Below are 426 nucleotides of genomic sequence, written 5' to 3' on the forward strand. Positions count from 1 at the left end.
ATTATGGTTGTTATTAATAGTGAATAAATAAAGCTTTTGAGACTATTATTTTGTGTTATTTCATTTGTAATTGGGGGGGGGTGCCCTTTTTCAGTTTCAGCACATGCCCCTCAAAAGGTCTGTGCATGGCCTTGTCTGCTAATTTATACCATTAAAATCCGGATCCTATCCAAATAGGCCTATTATTAACATGTTACGCAAATCTATGATAATGCTAATAATGCTATAGAGCTAACGCAATTTCAAAAATGAAAAACTACACCAAAGCAATTAATAACTTTATTAATGTTAATGTTACTGGCAACTGTACAAATAAAGCATATTTTAAAAGTATTCTTACCGAGTTCAGTCTTCTTCAAGCTGGCCGGCCGCAGCTTCTCCACTCTGAGGAGGATTTCTGAGACGGCACCGGTTCCGATCGCTAAT

The 426-nt window shown here is 36.6% G+C and overlaps 1 long non-coding RNA gene across 1 annotated transcript in view; it reads right to left on the reverse strand.

Moving 5' to 3' along the window:
- Positions 1-426, reverse strand: part of LOC107590128 (uncharacterized) — a 2,949-nt gene extending 2,523 nt beyond the window's left edge. The window contains exon 1 of the long non-coding RNA XR_001609747.1: positions 341-426. This is a non-coding gene — a long non-coding RNA (uncharacterized lncRNA). The remainder of the gene's footprint in view (positions 1-340) is intronic.

The sequence above is a fragment of the Sinocyclocheilus grahami genome, unplaced genomic scaffold (genome assembly GCF_001515645.1).
Source record: "Sinocyclocheilus grahami isolate Dianchi unplaced genomic scaffold, SAMN03320097.WGS_v1.1 scaffold124.1, whole genome shotgun sequence".
NCBI classification, from domain to species: domain Eukaryota; kingdom Metazoa; phylum Chordata; class Actinopteri; order Cypriniformes; family Cyprinidae; genus Sinocyclocheilus; species Sinocyclocheilus grahami.